At 53.0% G+C, this 17,298-nt stretch overlaps 1 protein-coding gene across 7 annotated transcripts in view; it reads right to left on the bottom strand.

The window, feature by feature from the left end:
* Window positions 1-17,298, bottom strand: part of TRAPPC9 (trafficking protein particle complex subunit 9) — a 405,352-nt gene that overhangs the window by 227,501 nt on the left and 160,553 nt on the right. The window contains exon 18 of one of the 7 annotated variants that reach the window (XM_060419988.1): window positions 1,448-17,298. This exon is cut by the window's right edge and continues 17,336 nt beyond it. The exons of the other annotated variants lie outside the window; for them this stretch is intronic. The gene's annotated coding sequence lies outside the window, so the exon portion shown is untranslated. Of the gene's footprint in view, window positions 1-1,447 lie in introns of those variants that run through there. 7 annotated transcript variants of the gene reach the window in all.

The raw sequence follows: 17,298 nt of genomic DNA, 5'->3' as shown, positions 1-17,298 counted from the left end.
GGTCTGACGTGGACCCTTCTGTTCCCTTTCACAAAATGTGTCTGTTTCTGTACATTTGTCAGATGTGTTAATTACTCTTGTTTCATAAGCCTTAATACTTCACAGGGCAAGACTCCCTGACTTGCTCACATTTTTCAGCCGTCCTGGATATTCCTGGCTCATTCCCCTTTCATTAGACATTCTCACATTAGCTTGTCAGGCTGATCTGAAAACTCCTTTTGGAATTCTGTTAGGGGTGATATGTGACTCACAGATAAACCTGGGATTGAGCTGACATCTTCACAACACTGAGTCTTCCCAACTACAAAGATGGAAAATAGTTCAGGATTTCACCAGGTCTGCTTCTAAGGTTTGCAATCCTCTTCATAAAGATCACACTTACATTGTTAGACTCTTTTTTTCCTAAGTACATTGGAGTATCTGTGGATCTCGTGAATGGGAATAATTTAAATTGCATTTTCTAATTATTTTCATAGATATGCGATTAATTTTTTTAATACTGAATCAAGAGAGCTTATTGAATACTCACCAATTCTATACCAGATATCTGCAGGTTCTCTTGAATTTTCCTTATAAATGATCTGCTCATCCACAAATAGAGACAGCTTCGTTTCTCCCATTCTAACATGAACCAGGATCTCGTGTTTTCCGTCTCCTTACTGCATCAGCACTGAGACAATCCCCAGTGGGAACACTGACAGCAGGCAACCCTGTCTCATTCCTGACTTTGACTTCAAGGTAATGCGTCACGGGACTTGGTCGGTGGGGCAGTGGTTGCGCATCTGCCCTGCAACGCAGGGAGCAGAGGTTCAACCCCTGCTTGGGGAATTAAGATCCCACACGCCTAGGAGCACACAAGTCCACGTGGCACAACTACTGAGCCTGGGCGCCGCCGCTAGAGAGTCCGCGCGCCACGGTCAGAGAGCCCAGGCAGCACAACGAAAACGACCTCCCGTGCTGGAGCCACGACCCGAGGCCGCCACATAGAGAAACGAATGAACACAGGTTACGTGTCAAGACTTGCGGTGTCCTACGGACTTCTCATAGATGCCTTTTATGAAGCTAACAATGCTCCCTTGAAGTCTTATTTTACTAAGAGCTGCTAGAAATACACGTTGGGTTTTATTTAATTTTCTGTATCTATTTACATAGTTTTTCCCTCAATTAATCTGCCAGTATGGCCCATAACATTGAGAGATTTTCTTACATGGAACCATCCTTGTATTTTTAAGACAAAGTCTACTTGGTCATGACTTTTTATTCCTTTTATGCCCAGCAGGATTTGCTTTGGTAATGTTTTATTTGGGTTTATTTTCTGCACTGCGCTAAAATCCTTGCCACCATTGAAACTTTGCGGCCCAAAACACAACTAACTGCTTGGTACTTGTTTTTTTATGTTTATCTTTTATTTTAACTCACAGTGGTAATTCTGATTTTCTCCTTTCAATTGTTTTTTTTTTTTTTCTTTTCTGTTCTTGCTGAAGCTCTTTTCCTGACAAGGATGAATCAAAGCAGCACCTGACCAAGCCTGGAATTCCACACCAACTCCCTGTCTGCAAGTCCATCTTTACTGGCTATCCTCTGCTCAACCTTTACCTAAATTCAGTACTGATTCCCTTAAATGGGACAAGTCTATGAAAGGCCCTGGTAGAGTATCCAATTAACAAACTGCCAAATGCTCGATATACTAGTTGCATTTTCAAAACCAACTTTCTTCAAGAATAAAGCATTTGGAAATGTTACGTATTTAAGGAATTTATGAGGATACACTTAGCAAACTCTTCACCAGCTACTCAATTCTTCTAGACTTCCTAAATCCCTTCTCTGCATCGCACCATGCTGACCATACAGGGCAGCTGCATGGGCCACGACACACGCGTGCCGTTCACCCCAGCAGGCACCTATCTGGCCACTCCTACCAGGGCGGGTTCCAGGGGTTTGGTGCAGGACTAAATCCTACACTCAACCTCCTAGAATAGGTGTCAACAAGCACCGTGAATGCAGGAGGGGAGGGGTGGCGTGTTCATGAGGGTGCACACAGTACCTGCTTTCCCCCTCAACTGGTATTCAAGCCAATGAAAGGATCCCCATTAAAAAAGAAGCTCCTCAGTTCAGTTCAGTTCAGTTGCTCAGTCGTGTCCAACTCTTTGCGACCCCATGAATTGCAGCATGCCAGGCCTCCCTGTCCATCACCAACTCCCTGAGTTCACTCAGACTCACGTCCATCGAGTCAGTGATGCCATCCAGCCATCTCATCCTCTGTCGTCCCCTTCTCCTGCCCCCAATCCCTCCAAGCATCAGAGTCTTTTCCAATGAGTCAACTCTTCACATGAGGTGGCCAAAGTATTGGAGTTTCAGCTTTAGCATCATTCCTTCCAAAGAAATCCCAGGGCTGATCTCCTTCAGAATGGACTGGTTGGATCTCCTTGCAGTCCAAGGGACTCTCAAGAGTCTTCTTCAGCACCACAGTTCAAAAGCATCAATTCTTCGGCACTCAGCTTTCTTCACAGTCCAACTCTCACATCCATACATGACCACAGGAAAAACCATAGCCTTGACTAGACGGACCTTAGTCGGCAAAGTAATGTCTCTGCTTTTGAATATGCCATCTAGGTTGGTCATAACTTTTCTTCCAAGGAGTAGCGTCTTTTAATTTCATGGCTGCAGTCACCATCTGCAGTGATTTTGGAGCCCCAAAAAATAAAGTCTGACACTGTTTCCCCATCTATTTCCCATGAAGTGATGGGACCAGATGCCGTGGTCTTCGTTTTCTGAATGTTGAGCTTTAAGCCAACTTTTTCACTCTCCTCTTTCACTTTCATCGAGAGGCTTTTTAGCTCCTCTTCACTTTCTGCCATAAGGGTGGTGTCATCTGCATATCTGAGGTTATTGATATTTCTCCTGGCAATCTTGATTCCAGCTTGTGTTTCTTTCAGTCCAGCGTCTAGAAACCTCTATTTAAGACCTTTCTTTTAAGACCTACACTGTGATATTTTACCATTAACTCAAGCTTTTCAATGTTACCTCCACCTTGATAATATGGATCTTGCCAGCCTCTCCTACGTTACTCTGCCTCCTATACTTTACACCAGATAATCACGAAGGAGCTCCTTGCAGTTCATCACACAGCAGGCTCTGGAACTACCTGCCCTGTCATTAATCATCCCCATCGCCTTGGGCAAGTTCTTTAACAGCCACATGCCTCAGCTTTCTTAGAGGATTAAAACTGGGGGTAAGAGCACTCATTCTGCAGTATAATTTTGGTAACTAAATGCACTGAAGTATGTGAAATTACCCGTCGCGTAACACAGGTGCTCCATAAGGACCAGCTTCCTTCCGTGGCTGCTCTAACGCCCACTTCTTTTCTTTCTGACTGACTGCCTTCCTGTCCCCCTTTTTGGGGTCCATGCCGTATCGACAATAGACAGCTACTACTTCCTTACTCCTTCCTACCCAGTCGAGTAGGAACCTAAGCAGAAAACCCAATGCCACATAAGCCCTCCACTGGCAAGAACCTCCTGCCTCAGCCTCCCTCCCCTGCTCCAGCCACAACGCAGTCCCTCTTGCTCGCTGTTCAGGCAGCGGGTTCTTCCCTTTAGTGGGGCAGCACGTATCGCTTATGGTTTTGGCACACAGGCACGCGTTCACGGCTCGTGAATGTCTCAGTGTCTCAAATGATGCCTCATTCCAAGCCTGAGACAGCAAAGCATGATCAATAACTAGACGCAGCCCGGAGTTGCTTGGGCTGACGCTGTCGAGATAAGTTGGCTGTGTCAGAGAAACAGCACATTTCAATTCCTTTGTCATAAAAGAGTCATAATATTTATTTATAGCTGGATAACTTCATGGCAGGAAGATGGGAAATCAAAGAATAAAGCCCAACTTACCAACATTATTGCAGTTATTTTTATCTTAAGTGTGAGCATCCCTCTCAAGCTCTGGCCTAAATGAGCATAATTACAATGATCGATGAGACAGACAGACAGACACAGCTCAATCACCAACGGTGCTTCCTGCTTTTAAAAAGCATTTTATACGTATCACTTCATTTGATTCTCAAGCCACAGTGAGTTCATTCTCAGAAGAGGACAGTGAAGCTGGAACACACACAGTGACGCCATCACCCAGGAAAAGCACAGGCCGCCTGGCCCGGACACATGCCCTGTGCCCAGCCCCGGGCTGCGGGGCTGCAGGAGGAGGCGCAGGCAGCCTCTCGTATAGAACACTCGACACTGAAGAAGAGCAGCTGCGCGTCCGTTCCACTCATCAGCAGCTATTTACTGAGATACTGCCCTGTGCCCGGTGCCGGCTCGGGTCCCGGGGCACACGATGAACAAGGCAGTGAAAACCCTGCCCACGGGGAGGTTACATCAGCCATCACACACACGAGTGGGGAGGCGCGGGGCAGCAGTCACACACACGAGCGGGGAGGCGCGGGGCAGCAGTCACACACACGAGCGGGGAGGCGCGGGGCAGCAGTCACACACACGAGCGGGAAGGCGCAGGGCAGGGCGCGTGGGAGGAGGGTGCACTCAGACCGCTCTGGGGGCTCCAGGACCCCTGCTCGGGCAGCACTGCCAGGCCGTCTAATAAGAGTGTCACCCCAGGTCACGGTGCTGTCCTTCCACCAAGCACAGCCTCCCACCACACTGCCACAGGACCGTCGCAGCTGGATCCAGGACTCTGCACGGTCATCCTGCGTTCTCTCCTGCAGCAAGCTTTCTGTGGCCAGAGAAAAGAAGCCCCAGTGTGTGTCAGGACCTCACTACCTGGGAAGAACCTTGAGGACGGTCCATTCAGCATCTCCTTCATACCGCCCAGGGTCGTTTCAACGTACCACGATGCCACAAACCACCCACAAGACGGCTCAGGACTGCAAGTGCACGGGGCACCTGCCACCCCACCTTCCTCGCGGGGTTCCTCCAAACAGCTCCTTGCAGGCCTGTGCCCTCCAATGATCTTGCAGCAATTTAGACAAAACTCCAGGCAACTCACTTAGAGACTCACATCCAACAGTACTTATGCTCACCTTGCAACAGGAGGCCTGGGAAGGTTCTGGGAACCGGCATGTTCACAGTCCCGAGCCCAGATGAACAGCAGAATGAACAGCTGTGAAAGGGGCTGTTCTCACTGTGGACTCGGTTTTTCTATGCTTTAGAAGCATAAAGCTTTCATGCTTTAGGAGGACTGCAACTTGTTGATCTACAGATAATATTTATAGCCACATTCTCTTGGTTATGTTTTCTGAAGCAGCTGACCTGTGTGGGAGTGGTTTTCTTGTTAAATTCATGATCTCCAAAACAGAAAAGGGGCACAGGTAAGTCTCTCTCATTTTCAATCTGTGCTTGGCTGAGCTAAACCAGTTGGCTGATGAGGCTGAATAAGTGATATATATGAAAACACTCCCCAAGAGGCAGGCATTACTATTATTATTATTCCACTCCTGAGAGCAAAGGAGCCCTCAACCCCTGAGTTCACCCCCATTGCTCTGATCTCCCTGCAAACGAAGGCGAACTGGGGCCCCTGGCAAGGTCAGTGAATCCCAGACGGCCAGCCGATCCTGAACAGACCAGGAAGGTCAACAACAACTGCAGACTCCTGAGGCTCTGACATGAGATTAAGAATATAACTCTCTGAGATTAGTGGCTGGCTTCACACTGCTTATTTGTGAGGTGGGGACAAAATAAAATATCGACACACCCAGCTGCCATGTTGATTAAAATGTATGTAAACCATCTTCTTCCAAGGTGCTGCTGCTAAGTCGCCTCAGTCATGGCCGACTCTGTGCGACCCCATAGACGGCAGCCCACCAGGCTCCCCGGTCCCTGGGATTCTCCAGGCAAGAGCACTGGAGTGGGTTGCCATTTCCTTCTCCAGTGCATGAAAGTGAAAAGTGAAAGTGAAGTCGCTCAGTCGTGTCCGACTCTTCGCGATCCCATGGACTGCAGCCTACCAGGCTCCTCCATCCATGGGATTCTCCAGGCAAGAGTGCTGGAGTGGGGTGCCATTGCCTTCAAACATTTATTAATTCCCTGCTCATCTCTGCCAAGCTTTTGCTCAATTGACCCAGTTGATGAAGCACAAGTATGAGCCCCGAGAGGCCTAAGAAGCCTATGAGAGGGTGCTTTATAGCACACGTGTGCATGCATGTGCACACACATGTAGAATACTGTACACACAAAGTATGCATGCACATAGGCAGGCATGGATGGACAACGGGGGCTTCCCAGGGGGCGCTAGTGGTAAAGAACCCATCTGCCAATGCAGGAGACGTGAGAGACACAGGTTCGATCCCTGGGTCGGGAAGATCCCCTGGAGAAGGAAATGGAAACCCGCTCCAGTATGCTTGCCTGGAGAATCCCATGGACAGAGGAGCCTGGCGGGCTGCAGCCCATGGGGTCACAGTCAGTCAGACCCAACTGAGTGACTTCACGTGCACGCACACATGTGTAACAGTATCTAACTCCCAGAGGACTCCACATGGATGAGAGGAGCAAGCAGGAGAGCCCACCACGCCATGACATGCAACACGCACGGCAGGGTGTGCGTGATGAGGAAGATATGCCCAGGCGGGGCGGGGTGGGGCGGCTCTCAGGCACCACTGCCCAGCTCTCCATGCCATCACCTCAAGCAGCACAATGACCTCGTGTGAAGTTATCATATTATTGCTGCTGCCCTCGTTTTTAGATGAGGAAAAATGAAGCCCAAGAGTTCACTGGGGTGGACACGAGCCAGGTCAAAGGAGGTGGCCCCCCAAATGACCAGTAGCTGCAGGTGGTAACTGGAACCAGAAGAGGAGACGAGACCATCAAGACAGAGACCGAAATGTATAAATGGACTGGGTGGCAACCAAACCCCAGGCACCCTCACATTTAAGGGCCTGGGAGAAGGGGGCTGAGGGGTGCTGAGACGGTTGTGGGGCGGTGGGTTTCCACAGCCGCCCTTCACCCCTCTGAGGGCTGTTCTGCGTGGTGAAGAGGTCCTCACCACCTCTCCCAACAGAGGGGCTGTCCTCTCAACCTGCACGTCTTTGTCCCCACAGACATCAGGGTGACCCTGCCAAACGCAGAGCTCAGCCCACACGGCCCCCTCCTCCGACCCGGGCACGTTTCACCCTCGCGTCTCCACCCACATCTCACCGCTCTCGCTGTGTTCTCTGATTTCTGGGGGATTCCCTAACATACTCTGCTACTTCTTTCCTCCATCACTTTGTTATCTCTTCCTTCCATTTTGAAAGCAGCTTCTATAACCGCCTATTTCCTCTCCAATTCATTTAAAACTCTCTTATTTCACCTTAGAAACCTTCTCTAAGCAGAGTCTAGATGAGTTCCCATCTTCCACACTGCCAGTAACTTTGTGTACATGTGCGTCCTTACGATGACAGAGTACCACTGTGTTCCTAGGGCTGTCTTCCCCGACAGTCAGCCCTTTAAAACAGCATCTCGGCCTTCCTGACCTCCGTCCCACCAGCATCTGACGCAGAGCTCAGCACTGGGTGTGTAGTATGTGGCCCTGGTGGATGAATGAATGAATCAATGGCAGGAATGACTCATCAATTCATCCTCCCCTTTCCTGGCAGAGTGGTTTTTCTAAAGTGCAAATCTGATCATAATATGCAGCGCTAAATCCCTTTCAATAGCTGCTGACAGCCATCAGGATGACGTCCAAACTTCCTTCGTCACATAAAAGGTTCTCCTCAACCTGCCCAGCACCACACCTCTCCACTCCCGTCTTCCGCTACACACCCCGTTCCCTGAGCCCCGATAACCATCACAACCCCATCACACCAGAGCCGGCACACCCTCCACACTGCGCTGCCCTGAATGTCCTTCTCCACTGCTCACCTGGAGGCCAGCCAGCCCCTTTCTCAAGAGTCAGCTCAAACACTGCCTCCAAGCCCCAGATCTGTTTACACAGCTGTCTGCTTGGCTTGGCTATTTCAAAGGCACCTACACTCCCCAAATCTGAGCGTGAACCTGTGACCAGGCCCACCCTGCCCCTGCCAAGGAAGAGAACTCCTTTCCTGTCCCACACTTTCCTGCTCAGCCGCGACTCCACTGTCGATCCAAACGCCTGTGGCAGAAACCCCATCGCCTTTCTCCACGTCCTCCACCACCGAGCACCAGCCTTCTCCGTCTCCTAATAGTGCCGAGATCCACCCAGCGCTCTCTGGCTCTATGCCGTGGCCTGATACAAGCCATGGCGGCATTTCTCTCGGACTAGTGTGACAGCGACCTCACTGGCCTGTTTCCACGCCAGCCCCCACTTCAACACCACTCCCCGAGGGGGACCGGGGTGAAGATCTAACACCTCACACCTCTCTTCCCCTCCCCATCTGCAATCCTCCAAAGGCTTCCCGCTCCCCCGACGACAAACACCACACCTCACCACGCCGCACAGCCTGCATGCCCAGGCTCCTCTGACCACCACGCTTCCCGGTTTCCTCTGCTTTCAACCCTCACCACCCCCCTCCCCCTGCCAGCTCCAGGTCCTTCGGATCTCTGCAGCTCCCGGGAAGTCTCCTCCAACACCCTTGCAGTCTAGGTCAGTCCATGACCTCAAAGAATCGCATTCCTTTTCTTCACAGCTTTTGTTCCAGTTCTTTGAATCGGAGGGCTATGTGTACAGATTATAAATCCCATGAGAGAAGGACCATGTCATTACACCCTGTGGTCCAGCACTTGGCAGGCTCAGAGAAGGCACTCAGTTGAGTATTTGTTATGTGAGTTAAACGCGCATGGAGTGTTCACTCAATCACAACTCCCAGGCAGAAGTGGCCTCGCCCCTCCCGTGGGCTCCACAGCTCCTGGTGGGAGGCTGGCGCAGCACGGAGCTGGGCTGCGAGACCTCTGTGCTAGCAGGACGTGGTACTGATGTGTCTCTCCCTGCTGGACCATGCGCTCCCTGCAGGAGGAAGCTCTTTCATTACGACCCCTGACACCTGACTGACACTCAACAAATATCTCACGATGAAAGGGCTCACTCCTTGGACTAGTAGACCTGGGTGCTACCATTCGAAAGGGCAAAAAGTTCTCAGTGGTAAACACAAGGGCAAGAGATCTGATAGGTTTCCAAACTGAGGTTGTTGAGTCGAGGGTAAAAAGCTCCAAAAAAGAGAAGACCCCCTTTCCTGCCAGCAGTCTCTAAGTTGGAGGCTCTGGCAGGCAGGACCTGGGGAGACTGACGTCAGGAAGAACCTCAGCCCCCGTCACTGGACACGACCAGAGAGCCCACGGCCACTGCTCACATGCTGCAGGAATAAAAATCCCTGTGCTTGGTAGAGACAGAACTAAAATTCTTTTTAATTCAATTTATTTAAAATAAATTAAGTGTCTTTTGAACAGCTATTACATGAACACTCAGAACAAGAGAAACACGTCCAGAGAGGACCCACCCAGCAACCCTGGGGAGCCTGCAGGCGACTGTCCTGCTCATGTCTGACTGTTAGATCCCAGGAAGCAACAATACACTATAAATTAAGTGTTTTTTGAACAGCTATTACATGAACACTCAGAACAAGAGAAACACATCCAGAGAGGACCCACCCAGCAACCCTGGGGAGCCTGCAGGCGACTGTCCTGCTCATGTCTGACTGTTAGATCCCAGGAAGCAACAATACACTATAAGGACAGTTCAGTCCCGTTTGTTTTAATAAGTGATCCTTCAGTCAAAAAGATAAACATCTGTGAATCTACTGACATGTGACCCCTGAGTGTCAATCACTGCCCAAAAAAGCAGGCAAGCGAAACCAATTGAGTGTATAATTTGGTTCTTGCAACAGTTGCCAGATTGATTGGCAATGCCTAACAGGAAAAGGGGCTGTGTTCTAATAATGACAACAAGAAAAAGACATCTCGCTATTTTTGGAGATACTTGCAAACCCTGAAAATAACTTATCTGAGAGCCACCACATTGCAAGTTCAAGGGCATACCTTGGAAGATACACCAGGCAAAGCCTTTGCTCGTGGCCTAAACGAGGAAAACTGTGGAGAGATGTAAAGCACGGAATGAGGGAGCCCAGGACCCCTCTCCCATGGGCTGTGTTCCACGTACTGTGCCCCTGAACTCAGAAGCAAGGACCCACTTAATGCGAGCTTGCAGCGCAACAACCAGCCCTCAGGAAGGCCGAGTGACTTCCCCAGATGCACTGATTAAGTATCCAACGGATATTGAAGGACCACCTACTCTCAGGGGCACTGGAGTGAATCAGTGAGTCCCTGCCCTCAGAGGAGCTACCCTCCCAGCGGGCAGGGGCCAGGAGGCAGGGAGCCAGGGGGAGCCAGTTCCCCACCCCCGCTGGGAGAGCCCACTAGGACTGCCGGTGAGAGGAAGCAGAAACCCACGGGTAACGCCAGAATCTCATCCGAGCCACTCAGCTTCAGAAGGAAATCAGGTCCCTCACTCAGCAATGCCAAAGAAAGCCAAGTATTAGATGTTTAAAAAAGAAAACCCCAATCAAACTATTGGTACTATTTCTGAAAGCATCCTCTTGGGGTCTGGGAGCCCACAGACAGTGGAGCAGCTCCGCCTTTGCTGAAAAAGGGCGGCCCCGTGTGGCGAGACCGCAGAACTGCAATGCTGTGCATTGCCCTGGCTCCGGCCTCTTTTCTAGAAGCTGCTGCCCCATTCACTAGTCAAGATGGGGCACAGCTGCCAGGAGACCAGACCATCCTGAGGGCTGAGACAAGAGCAAGTCCTGTCGCTGCAAAAACAAGTTAGAAGCAGCCCTCACTGAGTGCTCAGGATGTGCCCTTTTTAACGTGTCTGGGGCGTAAATCACTGGCTGTGAGTGGATACCACGTACGTAGCTATCATCCCATTTTACAGGCGAGGATGTTGAGGCCTGGGGGAGGGAGTGACTTGATGGGAAGTCAGAGCTAACAACTGAGGACCCGCAGAGCTCCCTGGAGCCTGGACGGACCTCATCAGGAGCAGGCAGGCCTGGCCCCTGCCCTACTCTCCCCTCTCGTGACACAGAAGAAAGAATCGTCTACAGGCGTCTCGGGGCCCTGGCTGTGCTCCGTGACCTCATAAGTACGGTTTCTCCTCTGCACACACTCAGGGTAAATCTCGTCCTCGTTTCACAGTTGCACCAGCTGCAGCTCCAGGAGGTGAGGTGGCTCTGCCCAACAACACAGCTGGCGGGGAGCAGAGGACCCACCCCCGACCTGCTGCTCCAGACCCAACTGGTCCTTCAGTGACATCACGTGGCCTCAACAGAGGCCTGACAAGGGGCTCAAGCTCCAAACCCGAGAGAAGCATGGCCAGTGGGCAGAGGGAAGGAGCAGGCGGATGCGGGCATGAGTCCAGCTAAACAGGCCACAAGGGGCCCAGAGCAATCCGCCACGCAGAGACACCAACCCAGGAAGCCTGACTCTCAATACAAGACAGCCTCCCAAGGCCAGCCCGGGGCTCCGGCAGCACGGAGTCCCAAGGCATCTCTCCCTGCAGATGCCGCCCTCCATGCCACCACGTCCCCACTCTGCACAGCACTGCCCACCAGCCCTCCGTCACCACGCCGGTCCCACCAACAGACACCCCACCCGCCCCGAGCTCATGGCCTATGGCCAAGTACAGACTGTTCACTGCTCTCCACTGTACCTACAGGCCCCACGTGAAACTGGCAGTAATTGAAATATTCAGTTTGATGCTGCAGGAAAGACCCAAATGAAGGAGGCAGGACGCCCAGTCTGCCACCTGCCTCCAGCCTCACCTGCCCCCACTCAGCGCACTGGCGCTCCAAGGCCCACCCTCGGGGCCAGCTCAGCACTTCCCCCGCCGGGCCTGCAGTTCACAGTCCCCGTGCTGTTCACACGCCGTGTGCGCGGGCTGGAGGCGTCTCCATGCACTCCAACCCAGCCTGTGTCTGGTTTTTAATCACTGGGCTCCGTTTTAGTCCAAGGTCCATAGACGCTCCCCAGGTGGCACTAGCGGTAAAGAATCTGCCTGCCAAGGTAGGAGACGCAGGAGATGGTGGGTTCAATCCCTGGGTCGGGAAGATCTCCTGGAGGAGGAAATGGCAACTCACTCCAGCATTCTTGCCTGGAGAATCCCAGGGACAGGCCAGCCTGGTGTTGCAAGAGTCGGACAAGACGGAGTGACTGAGCGCATGAAACACAAGACCTTCCGAGTTCCATAGAGACAGTACTGGTCCATGCTTTGTCTTCCCAGGACTAAGCCCAGGGCATAAGACACAGAAGGTGTTCAATAAATATTTAACGAACGAAGGAAGGAATAAACAATAAACTCTAAGGAGCCCAGCCAGCACTTCTAAATAATTCAGCTGTGGGAGCAGAGCAGAGTCTCAACACTCAGCTCTGTGGCTGGACAGGGTGGCGCAGGAAGAACACGTGAACGCGCTTCAAGCTTTGGGACTGCACACTTACAAGTGACTGAGACGGCCGATTTCATGTTACATGTATTGCAGCGCAATTTCTAAACTCAGTTCTTGTTTTTAAGAACATGGTCCACACTCAGCAAAGCTGCCTAGGGCTTCGGGATGAGGAAGGAGCCCCGTGCCCAGTGGGGCTGTAGCCACTCCACGCCCAGGACTCTCAACAGGTCCGGCCTCCCCGCTGCACACCAGGTGCGTCAACTTCACAATGAGCGGCAAAATCAAATCAGTCCAGCGCCTAACTTGGGCTGTGAGCTCCTTAAAGAGACAGACTAGCCTCTTCCAGTGCCTGCACTCTGGAGTCCTGCACCCAGGAACACTCAGATCAAGTAGGCAGCCGCTGCCGGCCACAGAGCAGAGATGGGGTGTCAGGTTCCCTGGACGCTACTGTTGCTGTTCACCGATAAGGAGAATCAGATCCAAGCCTGATGATGCCACCGCGCGGCTGAATGACCCGCCACATGAACGGCTGCGGTGCTGAGTGAATGACTCCGGTAAGACATGGAGGGGCCCAGGCAGCAGGGCCAGAGGGGCTGACAGAGCTGTGCTGAGGCCTCACCCGGGAGCCCACACTGGTGGGAACCAAGTCCTAAAATCACATCAGTCTCACTCCTCTTATATCACACACCAGCACTGTCCACGAACCCCCTGCCTCTGTTTCAGCAAACTGCATCTTAAAGGTAAACTCAACAGTAGAGGGCGAAGGAGGTGGGGAAGGGAGACAGAGCTCAGAGCACAGGCACCAGTTCAGGCGTCAAGGAACGGAAAGGTTAAGCCAAGAGCCTGCTGGCTCAGGTCCGAGAAGAGGCTTGTGAAAAGAGAACTAGAAATCATGTTTAAAAGAAGATCCCGGACGCATCAACCATAAAAACGCTTTCTGAGAAACTAAAACCATCTCACTGCTACCTTGAATCGTGAGTGACGACACGCAGAACTGAGAGAGAGGGAGCCATCGTGTCCCTCGTGCTGAGCGTGAGACAAGCGGGGGATGCGTTTGCTGCCCCGCGGCTTGGGGACAGGAGGTGCGCAAAACCTGCTTCTCAGCCCTGACTCGCCTCTCACGAGTGTTACAGCCAGACTTTGCGAAGCGACTCCACGAGCTGCCCCTTCATCCCAGGGCTCTGCAGCCAGTCAGAGGCTGCTCCCGCCCACAGCCACTACCAAAGCCTCCCCCTCGCCTCCTGAGGTCATCCACAGCTCCCGGGTGGCCAGGTTCAGGGGATACTGTCCACACCCTCCCCACCCCCGACCTCCCTGCGGTCGACCCAAGTTTCCCCGGTTTGATGCCTCTTGGTCCCTGTGGCCCACCCTTCCTCCGGCTTCCTCTTCTCCCTCTTCTGTGAACCCCTCCCCGTCGCCCCGTGCCTCAGACACCGCTGGGGCAGAACCCGACACAGCCCAGCACCCCCGCAGGTCACACGCCAAGCAGGCCACTCCACGGCGTCCATTTCTCCCACCTATGCCCCCTGCCAGGCCTCTCATCTCTGGCTCAGACCCGTCCTGAGCCGTGGACTCGTCCGCACCAGCCGCTTCTGTGCACCAGGCCTCAGAGTGTCTGCAGGCACAACTCCTGGGCTGGACACGCTTCGCATGCCCCTCTTCACTCAGCCGTTAGCTGCCATCACCGCACTCAGCAGGTGAACCTTCCAGAGAGCCATTTGTCCGAAATCTCCCAACTGCAACAGTTGCTGTTCAAGCTGGTCTGAGTCCAAAACCTGCCCTCTCTCCCCCTATCACTCGAGACAAAAGACAGGCCACTCAACCAACCACACACCAGTCCAGGTCTCAGCTGCCTCCTTCAGGACAGGGGCAGGACGGACCCCCGGAGGCCCCCTGGGCTGGGTCCTCAGCACGCTGGCCCCTCGTCTCCTGGCCTCAATCCACTGTCCTGGCTTTAGGAGGAGCACAGCCTGAGAGTGAGAGACGCCGTAAGGAGGAGCAACTCCGCTCCGAGGACAGACAGCGGCTGTCCACGAGCCCTCTGCGCAGCGGCGACTCCGCCAACTCCAAGGGGCCCTGGTCTGAGGCGGACGGGGCTGCCCATCCCCTCTGCAGGAGCCCGCCCCTCTGTGGGAGCCCGCCTCCCCGGTGGGAGCCCACCCCGTCTGCAGGAGCTCACCTCTCTGTGAGTGCCCGCCTCCCCCATGGGAGCCCACCCCCTCTGTGGGAGCTCACCCCGCTGTGGGAGCCCACCCCCTCTGCAGGAGCCCGCCCCTCTGTGGGTGCCCGTCTCCCCTGTGGGAGCCCACCCCCTCTGCCGGAGCCCGCCCCTCTGTGGGTGCCCGTCTCCCCTGTGGGAGCCCACCCCCTCTGCAGGAGCCCACCTCTCTGTGGGTGCCCATCTCCCCCATGGGAGCCCTCCCCTTCTGTGGGAGCTCACCCCGCTGTGGGAGCCTGCCCCTCGTGGATGCATGTCCATCATGGCGAAGGGGTGTGAAGACCTGAAGCACTTCAGATCTTTTCAGCAGAGCAACAAACGCAGCAGCAAAGAACATGATGGTGGAACTACACTGGAACAAGGCAACAAAGGGAAGGAGCCCAAGCCTGTTTGCCAGAGGCCAGTCCTGCGGCTTAGGGCCTTCTCACAGCCTCAACGGGACCCTCATTCTCACACAGCCCCGTCGGGACCTCAAGCAGGGAGGGAGAAGCCATCATTGAGTCATCTGGGCATTTCCGGATGTTCAGTCGAGACCCCTCCTCGGTCGCAGCATCTGCTCACGGTTCATGCACGCATGCTCAGTCGTGCCCCACTCTGTGTGACCCCACGGACTGCAGCCCACCAGGCTCCTCCGTCCGTGGGATTCTCCAGGCAAGAACACTGGAGTGGGGTTGCCATGCCCTCCTCCAGGGATCTTCCTGACCCAGGGATCGAACCTGTGTCTCCTGCATCTCCAGCACTGGCGGGCGGTTCTTTACCACGGCACCACCTGGGAAGCCAGGTAATATTCCTGCACGTAAATACTACAGGAACAAATAAAGCTGCATCACTAACAGCAGACACAGACAGACAGGTGGCAGTATGGGAGAGAGGAGATACCTTTTAGAGAAAAACACTAAATAAATACTGCAACATTACTCCTTTATTCATCCACCCATTGGAAACAGTGACGCTCTACTCTATGCACACATATATTCACATCCATGCACGTACGAAATTAAGTAGACAGCTACTGAAGATTAATCCCTCTGGAGGAACAGATCTAAAAACCTTTACTTGCAAGTCACTGAAGGTGACAGGGATTACCTATGCTGACAACTGGGTCCTGTAAAATCGTGTAGGAGTTATTAACAGCGAGGACCATAAGGAGGCAGACAGCAAAGCAGCCAGAGTCACAGCACGCGAGCAAGCAGAGGCCCCGGCCACGAAGGCTCTCCCGCCCCCTACAGTGCCACTCACCCGCACTCCTGACCCTGGCCGTCCCTGGGGGGCAGAGGGGCCCCGGGAGCCGCAGGAACCAGCTGGGACACCACCTGCGCCGTGTCCTGATGCAGGAGAAGTAGCCACAGCTGGCGACACACCGGAAGTGAGGATCGGGTGTGGACCACGGCCCCACCGACCCGAGGATCCAAGGTACGGAACGTCAGGTCTTGTCTCCGAGAGGAGCCTGGCTGAGTGGGAAGGGCTGAAAACTAACAGAAATGACAGCTGCTGCCGCTGCTGTGTGGAAAAGGCTTGAACTCAGAGAAAAGTTGAGCTACCCTCAAGGACAAGTAGACAAAAAATGGGGGTTGGGGGCAATGGGTGCTGTGGGAGGAACCAAGGAAGAAGTGCTTCCTTGCTCAGGAAAGGGAGGGCAGGCTGAGGAAGTGCCCTTGGGCTGCGCCTGGACGTGCAAGTCCATCTGAGAAACACAGCGGAGCACACCGAGATGAGGACTCCGTGGAGAAGAGAGGAGAAGACGGCCACAGCACAAAACGCTGAGAGGCCAGGATCACATCAGATTTACAAAGACCTCTGATGCGCGTCTCAACTGTCTCTGGCAGACAATGGAAGGAGATTTAAGAAAAGAGTCCCCTAATTAGATTTTAGTTTTATCAGAGATACAATAATAATAACAGCAGTTGACATTTTCTGGGCACTTAGCTGAACACCATGCTAACTGTTCTCCATGAGTTTAGAAAGTCTCCAGCCCACAGCAAGCCGGCAGCAAAGTCAGCTCCTGCTGTTGTCATGACCAACACCGTTTAAAGGGACGAGGAAAGCACTATCACTCCCAATTCTGCAGACAGCTAAACTGAGGTTCGGGGAGACTGACACTACAGATCAAGCTCAACAGCTACGAAGCGGTTGGGTACAACAGTCTGACTACAGACACCGCCTCCAAACCACAACGCCTGCTGGCAGTGGGGCAGTGATTGGGCCAGAGGGACCAAGCTCCTATTGATAGTACATAGTGGAAATATGAAAAGGCTCACAATCATTACAGCCAAAGACCGCAGGGTCCTAACATGCGAGACAGTAGCTGTGGAGACAGGCAGACTGAGAAGTCACCTCCTGCCCTGGACAAGCAAAGACAACGTGACTTTCCATGGAGTCTGCAATTTTATTACACTTATACTGACCTGCATACACCCTCAACTAACTAATAAGACTTCTGATGAATACTTTACAATCGCAAGGAGGAGGGAAGCAGGGAGGAGACAGATGTATCGGGAGAACCACAAACTAGAACACTTGGATTCACGCCACCTCCTATTTAGACCTCTCCTGTCTTACCACAGACTGAAGCACCATCATCAGAGCATAAACCTTCCAGTCTTCAGCTCGCCGGCAGTGGGACACCTGCCGGTCCAGCAGCACTGGCTAGCCCTGGTCCAGAGTGGGTCTACACATCAGGGCTTAGCCTCAGCTACCCACTCGCTGGGAACACACCAGGAAGAAATCTCTGACTGAGACAAAAGAG

This window comes from Ovis aries, chromosome 9 (assembly GCF_016772045.2).
Source record: "Ovis aries strain OAR_USU_Benz2616 breed Rambouillet chromosome 9, ARS-UI_Ramb_v3.0, whole genome shotgun sequence".
In the NCBI taxonomy this organism is placed as follows: domain Eukaryota; kingdom Metazoa; phylum Chordata; class Mammalia; order Artiodactyla; family Bovidae; genus Ovis; species Ovis aries.
This window is presented reverse-complemented; position numbering and strand designations above follow the sequence as displayed.